The 9122-nt window shown below is 41.7% G+C and overlaps 1 pseudogene; it reads right to left on the bottom strand.

Annotated features, from left to right (window-relative positions):
* Positions 1–6867: 6867 nt before the first annotated feature.
* Positions 6868–7516, bottom strand: LOC105492079 (glutathione S-transferase Mu 2-like; annotated as a pseudogene).
* Positions 7517–9122: the final 1606 nt, after the last annotated feature.

Raw genomic sequence — 9122 nt, forward strand, 5'->3', positions numbered from 1 at the left:
GCTGGTCGTGGTGGCACATGCCTGTAATCCCAGCTACTCAGGAGGCTAAGGTAGGAGAATTGCTTGAACCCAGGAGGCAGGGGTTACAGTGACCCGAGATTACGCCACTGCACCACTGCAGCCTGGGCAATACAGTGAGATTCCATCTTAAAAAAAAGAAGAAAAAGAAAAGAAAAATGTACTATCTCTTTCAGTCAAATAACACTGTCTATAGTTAGTGTATAAGAAAGTGTGAGAAAATGTTTTTTTGTTTGTTATTTTGAGATGGGGGTCTTACTCTGTTGTCCAGGCTGGAGTGCAGTGGCTTGATTACCGCAGACTTGACCTCCTGGGCTCAGTCAATCCTCCCATCTCAGTCTCTCAAATAGCTGGGACTACAGGCACATGCCACCACACCCAGCTATGTTGCTCAGGCTGGTCTCAAATTTGTGGGTTCGAGTGCTCTGCCCACCTCGACATTGTAAAGTGCTAGGATTACAGGCATGAGGCACCATGCCTGGCTGGGGAAATGTTAATAATAAAAATAGGGGAAGCTGAGCACAGTGGTGCGAGCCTGGTAGTCTTATCTACTTGAGAAACTGAGACGGGAGGATCACTTGAACCCAGGAGTTTGAGTCCAGCCTGGGCAACAGAACAAGACCCCCATCTCTTTTTTTTTTTTTTTTTTTTGAGACGGAGTCTCACGCTGTTGCCCAGGCTGGAGTGCAGTGGCGCGATCTCGGCTCACTGCAAGCTCCGCCTCCCGGGTTCCCGCCATTCTCCTGCCTCAGCCTCCTGAGTAGCTGGGACTACAGGCGCCCGCCACCGCGCCTGGCTAATTTTTTGTATTTTTAGTAGAGACGGGGTTTCACTGTGGTCTCGATCTCCTGACCTTGTGATCCGCCCGCCTCGGCCTCCCAAAGTGCTGGGATTACAGGCTTGAGCCACCGCGCCTGGCCAAGACCCCCATCTCTAAAAAGAAGAAGGGGTGATAATCCTTCATCATTTACATAAATCTGCCCATTTACCAATAATAACACCAGCCTGGACAACACAGTGAGACCCTATTTCTACCAATAAATAAGTAAATAAATAAGAAAGAGAGAAAATGAAAAAAGAAGAAGGAAGGAAGGGAATGAAGGGAAGGAAGGGAGGAAAGAAGGAAGAAAGGAAGAAAGGCAGGCAGACAAGCCGGGCATGGTGGCTCACGCCTATAATCCCAGCTGCTTGAGAGGTGGGAGGATTGCATGAGCCCAGCAGTTCGAGACTAGCCTGGGTGACCTAGCGAGACCTCTTCTCTAATAAATAAATAAAGTAATTAAAATAACAATTACATTTTCTTAATAAAATTAAATGATATGTACCAAGGTATTAATCTAGATAAAAGATGTGACAACACCATTGGAATATGTATTAGAAGACTAAATATACCTGATTTTATAAATGCTTACTTATCCTAATTATTGTGCAAACTTAAGAACAATAATGGAAGAAAAGAAAGGGGAAAAGGCCGGGCATGGTGGCTCATGCCTGTAATCCCAGCACTCTGGGAGGCCGAGGCAGGCAGATCACCGGAGGTCAGGAGTTTGAGACTGGCGTGGCCAACATGGTGAAACCCCGTCTCTACTAAAAATACAAAAATTAGTCAGGCATGGTGGCAGGCGCCTGAAAGGCGAATCGTGGGAGGCTGAGGAAAGAGAATCGTTTGAACTCGGGAGGCAGAGGTTGCAGTGAGCCGAGATCATGCCATTGCACTCCAGCCTGGGGTACAAGAGTGAGACTTATCTCAGAAAAAAAAAAAAGGAAGGGGAAGAAGAGGAGGAAAAGAAAGAAAAGAAGAGTTGCAAAAGACAAAATTACAACAAATAACAAATTTAGCTTAAAAACGTAATTGGCTTTTATTTGTAATTCTAGAACTGAGCAACACCTCATACTATAAAATACAATGAGGCTGGGTGTGGTGGCTCATGCCTGTAATCCCAGCACTTTGGGAGGCCAAGGCGGGCGGATCACCTGAGGTCAGAAGTTCGAGACCAGCCTGGCCAACATGGCAAAACCCCATCTCTACTAAAAATACAAAAGTTAGCTGGGGGTGGTGGCATGTGGTTGTAATCCCAGCTACTCGGGAGGCTGAGGCACAAGAGTCATTTGAGCCCAGGGGGCGGAGGTTGCAGTGAGCTGAGATCGCACCACTGCACTACAGCCTGGGTGATAGAGCAAGGCTCGGTCTCAAAAAAAAAAACAAAAAAAAAAGTACAATGAATGTTCTAATTAGAGGAGGTTGGCTTTATAGACAGAAAAAGGTTGAGAAACGCCAAAACAGAAAACAAAAACTTGATAGATTGTTTCAAAGTTGCTTTCCTTGTAAAGGCTAGAAAGGGGACTTCTTTATCATACTGGCTGAAATTGCTTGTTTAGGGATTTAGCTATTGTCTCTCACCTGATTTCTCAGAAGGTCAGATAAACAACTTAGTTTCAGTTTGGCGATGTGGAACTTTAGCGTGACTGACTCCATTTTGGTTTGATCTGTTGGACCTAGAGCAGGAGTTCAGTCCAAACCAGTGGCCTCCTATAATTTTTTTTTTTTTAAACGATTTCACCCTTTGGGTCAGGCTGTCACGTAGATGAGAGTCCAACCAAAACTTAGGCCATTCACACTGCTCTCAGTTACCATCATTCTGCGTTTCTGGTCTCGATGTGCCATTCTTAGGTTGTGGTGTCCTCATGATTACATACTTCTTTGAGTTTTTGTTATTCTAGCTGAAGAGAGGTCATCCAATGTTCAATGGATGGCTATGTGTAGGTATTTAAAACCTTTGAGAGAATATAGCACACCAGGAAGACCACTATTATGACTATCAGGAGGATAATACCAGCAGTTTGGTGTAAGCTCCTTAGCCAGGATCCCATGAACCAAACCAACTAAAATTGAATAAATCAAAGAAGGAGTCAGATGAGGAGTCCACTTGTTTTACCCAAGCGACTGTTCATTTTTTGTAACCGAGTCTCTGCAATACCCAATGCTTCTACCCATGGACAACAAGTGTTATCAACTGCACAGACTCCTCCTATACAGCTATAGGAAATCTGGCATCCTATGACTGGGTTATACTAAAGCAGGGAGTGAGAACAAGTGGATCTAGAAGTGTAACTTTATAAAAGGGACCGCTAGTACAATCTGAACAACAGTTACGTACATTAGAGATGTTGCTAAACTTACCCACTAGATGGACTAAAGAAGCTCTTAGATTCTGTAAAGATTTGGGTTTCACATGACAGTTCATCAGATTGCCTGCAGGAGCTGCTGACTGTGCCAAGCGAAAAAGATGGGCAAAAAAGAAAAAAAAAAACAAGTTCAGAGGGGCAAGAGTCTTATGATAGGCAGTCTTGTGCTGACACCTTGGGGAAAGCTGTTTACAGCATGAAGTTGTCAACTTCTTTCCCTGCGGTTTGAATGTCTCTGGTTATGGTATCAGGCGTTGTGGTGAACTCTGTGTGGCCCGCACATCAGGAATGACACTTGTCCCTTGAAATTTACATCGAGTTGTCTGGTTTCAGCTTAGAGGGCTTTGGGAACAGAGCCGTTCTTCTTAGTTGGAGAGTTGTAGCCAGATATTGGAGGAAAAGAGAATTCTAGAATCTAGTCCAGTCTACAGGAAGATAAGAAAAACTTGAAAACGATGAGCAGAGCTACAACCTAATAGCAGGTGTACTATAGCTTTTCTTCAGAAACAGTTTTTCTCTCTACAGTTACTCCTCCCATTTCTACCAAAAATAATCAGAATAAGACAAATGGGTTTACAAAATAAGGGTAGTCTCATCAAAGTTGGCCTGGTTATTTACATAAGAGCAGCAAGAATAGTGATTGACCACATAGACTGTTTTTAAGTTTGCTTTGCTGGAACTGTTTTTTTTTTGTTTGTTTGTTTGTTTGTTTTGAGACGGAGTTTCATTTTTGTTGCCCAGGCTGGATTGCAATGGTGCAATCTCAGTTCACTGCAACCTCCGCCTCCCAGGTTCAAGTGATTCTCCTGCCCCAGTCTCCTGAGTAGCTAGGATTACAGGCATGCACCACCACACCTGGCTAATTTTGTATTTTTAGTAGAGATGGGGTTTGTCCATGTTGGTCAGGCTGGTATTGAACCCTCAACATCAGGTGATCCTCCTGCCTCGGTCTCCCAAAGTGCTGGGATTACAGGAGTGAGCCACTGTACCCAGCCTGTGGGAACTTTTTTCTCTTTTTCTATAGCATTTACTGCTGCAAAGCTTTGCTGGAACTTTTGGTAAGAACTCTCAGAATGGACATTTAAAACTTCTTTAGGTTAGGAAGCCAAATCAAGGCATACTTTAGACTTAGCCTCCAGTACCTATAGATTCATTCTATATATCTTCTCATATATGATATCCCAGTCACAGCTTCAGTGATACAACTAGAATCTGCCTAAAGATGGATCCTCCAAAATAACTCAATTGTCATCAATCCTCTCACTAGGGAGTTGCAACCAGGGGAATTTTATTTAACAAGAGGGAGAAGGAAAAATGGAAGGAGAAAATCATATTCACTGCCATGAGAAACCTACTGCTTTCATCCTTCCATGATCTCCCTCAGTTCTGGAGAAGCCGGGTAAGAGTACAGGCGTATTTTTAGTACTATATAACTTTGTGGCATACTAACTCAACAAAGCACTTCTTTAATTGCCAAATTCTTTTCTTTATTTTATTTTATTTTTTGAGATGGAGTCTTGCTCTGTTGTCCAGGCTGGAGTACAGTGGCATGATCTTGGCTCACTGTTCTGGGTTCTAGTGATTCTCAGGCCTCGGCCTCCCAAAGTGCTGGGATTATAGGCATGAGCCACCACGACCGGCCGAGGGTTGCAGTTTCTCCACATCATCACCAGTGCTTGCTATTTTCCATTTTTTCCCCATATAACACAAGTCCACTTATGTATATTTCCCATTTTTATTATAGTTATCTTAATGGATGTAAAGTGGTATCTCATATGGTTTGGGTTTGCATTTATCAGATGATTAATGTTGTTGAGCATTGGAATATTTTCACTTTCTTGATGATGTACTTTGAAGGACTAAAGTTTTAGTTTTAATAAAGTCTAATTTACACATTTTTTCTTTTGTTTTACTTGTGTTTTTGGTGTCATATCTAAGAAACTATTGCCTAGTCCAAGGTCATAAAGACTCACTCCTGACTTTTCTTTGAAGAGTTTTAGAGTTTTAACTCTTAGATTTAAGTCTTTGATCCATTTTGAATTCATTTTTGTATCTGGTGTGAGTCACAGGGTCCATCTTCATCCTTTGCATATGGATATCCAGTGTCTTGGCACCACTTTTTGAAAAGACTGTTCTTTCCTCATTCAATGGTTGTGTGCTCTTGTCAAAAATTGATTGACAGTAAATGTGAGGCTTTATTTCTGGACTTTCAATTCTGTTCTGTTGATCAATATGTCTGTCCTTATGCCAGTACCACTCTGTCTTGATTGCTATAGGTTTGTAGTGAGTTTTAGAATTGGGAAATGTAAATTCTACAGCTTTGTTCTTTTTAAAAACCTGTTTTGACCATTCTGAGTTTCTTAAATTTCCATATGAGCTTTAGGATTAGCTTGCCAATTTTTGCAAAGAAATCAGCCAAGGTTTTTGTTAGGGACAGTATTGAATTTTAGTTCAATTTGAAGAGTTTTTCCATCTTAACAATGTTAAGTGTTCTGTCCTATGAACATAGATTATCTTTTCATTTATTAAAATCTTCAATTTCTTTCAATGATGTTTTGTAGGTTTCAGTGTACAAGTTTTGTACTTCTTTTGTTAAAGTTATTTCTGTGTAGTTTTTCTTTTTGATGCTATTATAAACAGAATTTTCTTTATTTCATTGTCTGTTTGCTTATTGCAACTATAAAGAAATACAATTTCTGTTTGTATATTAATCTTGTATTCTGCAACCATGCTGAACTTGTTTGTTAGTTCAAACAGTTTTTTAGTGGATTCATTAGAATTTTCTATATGCGAAATCACATCATCAACTAATAGGATACTTCTATTTCTTCCTTTCCAAGCTGGGTGCCTTTTATTTCTTATTCTTGCCTAATTGCCTTGGCTAGAACCTCCTTCACAATGTTGAATAGAAGCTGGGAGAGCAGATGTCTTTGTCCTGTTCTTCATTTTGTCTTGATGCTTCATCTGAAAAAGAATCAGTTCTTTTACCATTAAATATGCTCTTACCTGTGGGTTTTTTGTAGAAGCCCTATATTAAGTTGAAGAAATTCTCATCTATTCCTATTTTGTTGAGTGTTTTTTTCATCATGAAAGGGTGTTAAATTTTGTCAAGTGCTTTTTCTGCATCTATTGAAATGATCCTGTGGATTTTGACATTTATTCTGTGTGTGTGTGTGTGTGTGTGTGTGTGTGTGTGTGTGTTTGTGTCTGTGTGTTTTAGGTTTTACTTGGATCAGGTAGGCTTAAGGCAGGGGCCATGCTGCAGGAGAAGGGCCTGTAAACCAGTCAATGCTGCTCTTTCATGCAGCCCTGGGACCTCAGGGCTGAGCTAGCTCCACAGGCGAGGGGCCAGTGAGGCCCCTCAAAGCAGACACAACCACTAACAGGAGGGAAGGTCAGGCTGGCTTTAGTGCAGGGAAGGGTAATGTTGGGAGGGAGACGTTCATAAAGGAAAATGGGTAGCTGAGGCTTTAAAGGGCTTGGATGGGACAGGGGTTTAGGGGAAGTGAAGAGGGCCAATAAAGTCTTGGGGGTAAAGAAGGGAATAAACAGGAGAAAAGAACAAGAAGGCAGGGGCTGGGGTGTGGAGTCCAGCTGCTCTACACAGTCTGGGCAGCAGGTTGAGTATGGGCAGCTCACTGCCACCTCCTGGCCTTCAAGGCACTACTTGTTGCCCCAGACAGCCATCTTTGTGAACACAGGTCTTGGGAGGAAGCGGCTGGATTTCGTGTAGGCAGAGATCTCCAAGCCCTCAAATCGGGAGATGAAGTCCTTCAGGTTTGGGAAAGCATCCAAGCACTTGGGCTCAAATACTTGGTTTCTCTCAAGGACATCATAAGCAATGAAATCCACAAGGGCGATCTTGTCCCCAAGAAACCATGGCTGCTTCCCCAGAAACTGTGAGTAGAATTTCAGCATTGCAGGGAGTGCCTCCAGATATTCTGGCTTCAGTTTCTCAAAACCTGCGTTGTAGCAGAGTCTGGCCAGCTGCATTTGGTTGTCCATAAGCTGGTTCTCCAAACTGTCTTCCCAAATCTTCTCCCTTTCTGTCTCCCCACACAGGTTGTGCTTGTAGGCAATGCAGCCCAGGATGGCCTTGCTCTGGGTTATCTTGTGAGCCCCATCAGTCAAGTAGGGCAGATTGGGAAAGTCCAGGCCTAGCTCAAATTTTTCATTCAACCACTGGCTTCTGTCATAGTCAGGAGCACCCCCCCATCGTGTACTTCTTTTCCTCATAGCTTGAGTCTGTGTATTGCTGGAGCAGGCAGATGGTGTGGGTCAGCCCTCAGATGTCCCAGTACCCCTGTGTCATGGGCCTGGTGCTGGTCGGTGCAGACAGGCCCATTTACTCTATTGATGTGGTATGTTACATCAATTGACTTTTGGATGTTAAAACAATCTTGCATTCCTGGGATAAATTCCACTTGATCGTGGTGTATAATCCATTTTACATATTGCCAAATTCTACTTGCTAATTTTTTTGAGGATTTTGCATCTTATTGGTAAGATATATTAGTCCATAGCTTTCTTGTGGTGTCTTTGGTTTGGGTATCAGGGCAATACCAGTTTCATAGAATGAGTTGGGAAATGTTCCCTTCTCTTCTATATTTTGGAAGAGTTTGTGAAGAATTTATATCATTTATTTATCTTTTAAAAATTGTGGTAAAATACACTAATATGAAAATTTCTATCTTAACCATTTTTAAGTTTACAATTTAGTAGTGATAAGTATATTCACATTGTTGTTGCAACCAGCTTCTAGAACTTTTTTTTTTTTGAGGCGGAGTCTAACTCTTGTCACCCAGGCTGGAGTGCAATGGCGTGATCTCGGCTCACCGCAGTCTCCGCCTCCCGGGTCCCAGCAATTCTTCTGCCTCAGCCTCCCGAGCAGCTGGGATTACAGGCATGCTCCACCACACCTGGCTAATTTTGTATTTTTAGTAGAGATGGGGTTTCACCATGTTGGTCACGCTGGTCTTGAACTCCTGACCTCAGGTGATTCACCTGCCTTGGCCTCCCAAAGTGCTGGGATTACAAGTGTGAGCCACTGCACCTGGCCCAGAACTTTTTTATCTTGCAAAATGGAAACTCCATACCTATTAAACAACCTCCCATTTCCCCTTCTCCCAGCTCCCAGTAACCACTGTTCTATTTTCTGTTTCTATAGTTTAAAAAAAATTTTTGAGACAGCATCTCACTATGTTGCCCAATCAAGAGTGCAGTGGTTATTCCCAGGCACAATCATAGTGCACTACAGCTTCAAACTCATGGACTCAAGCAGTCCTTCTGTCTTAGCCTCCCAAGTACCTGAGACTTTAGATGCATACCTGGCTTTGTTCCTATGATTCTGACTGCTCTTATGTACCTCGTATAAGTGGAATTATAGAGTATTTATCTTTGTGTGATTGGTTTATTTCACATTAGCATAATGCCCTCAAGGATCATTCATGTTATACCATGCATCAGAATTTTCCTCCTTTTTAAGGCTGAGTAATATTCCATTGTAGGTATACACCACATTTTGTATATCCATTCATCTTTCAATGAACACTTTGGCTGCTTCCATCTTTTGACTATTCTGAATATTGTTGCTATGAACAAGAAATATAATATATCTTTGAGACCATGCTTTCCATTCTTTTGGATATATATCCAGAAGTAGATTTTCCAGATTATATGGTAATTCTATTTTTAATTTTGAGGAATTGCATGCTATAATACTATCACAGAATAACACCATAGTGGTATTATTTCTTTTTTAAATGCTTGGTATAATTCACCAGTGAAGCTGAGACTTTTCTTTTATTATTAATTCAGCCTGGTTAGTTGTTATAAGTATACTCAGATTTTCCATTCTTTCTTGAATCAGGTTTGATAGTTTGTGTCTTTCCAGAAATGTGTTCATTTCATCTAAATTA

The sequence above is a fragment of the Macaca nemestrina genome, chromosome 5 (genome assembly GCF_043159975.1).
Source record: "Macaca nemestrina isolate mMacNem1 chromosome 5, mMacNem.hap1, whole genome shotgun sequence".
Taxonomy (NCBI): domain Eukaryota; kingdom Metazoa; phylum Chordata; class Mammalia; order Primates; family Cercopithecidae; genus Macaca; species Macaca nemestrina.